Source organism: Bison bison, unplaced genomic scaffold (assembly GCF_000754665.1).
Source record: "Bison bison bison isolate TAMUID 2011002044 unplaced genomic scaffold, Bison_UMD1.0 scf7180017864270, whole genome shotgun sequence".
Classification (NCBI taxonomy): Eukaryota; Metazoa; Chordata; class Mammalia; order Artiodactyla; family Bovidae; genus Bison; species Bison bison.
In genome coordinates, this window is record NW_011494842.1 from 1,003,798 (window position 1) to 1,004,638 (window position 841).

Consider the following 841-nt stretch of genomic DNA (forward strand, 5'->3'; position numbering starts at 1 on the left):
ATTTCACAATTTGTATGGAAACACAAAAAACCTCGAATAGCCAAAGCGATCTTGAGAAAGAAAAATGGAACTGGAGGAATCAACCTACCTGACTTCAGGCTCTACTACAAAGCCACAGTTATCAAGACAGTATGGTACTGGCACAAAGACAGAAATATAGATCAATGGAACAAAATAGAAAGCCCAGAGATAAATCCACGCACATATGGACACCTTATCTTTGACAAAGGAGGCAAGAATATACAATGGATTAAAGACAATCTCTTTAACAAGTGGTGCTGGGAAATCTGGTCAACCACTTGTAAAAGAATGAAACTAGAACACTTTCTAACACCATATACAAAAATAAACTCAAAATGGATTAAAGATCTCAACGTAAGACCAGAAACTATAAAACTCCTAGAGGAGAACATAGGCAAAACACTCTCTGACATACATCACAGCAGGATCCTCTATGACCCACCTCCCAGAATATTGGAAATAAAAGCAAAAATAAACAAATGGGACCTAATTAAACTTAAAAGCTTCTGCACATCAAAGGAAACTATTAGCAAAGTGAAAAGACAGCCTTCAGAATGGGAGAAAATAATAGCAAATGAAGCAACCGACAAACAACTAATCTCAAAAATATACAAGCAACTCCTACAGCTCAACTCCAGAAAAATAAATGACCCAATCAAAAAAGGGCCAAAGATCTAAATAGACATTTCTCCAAAGAAGACATACAGATGGCTAACAAACACATGAAACGCTGCTCAACATCACTCATTATCAGAGAAATGCAAATCAAAACCACTATGAGGTACCATTTCACACCAGTCAGAATGGCTGCAATCCAAAA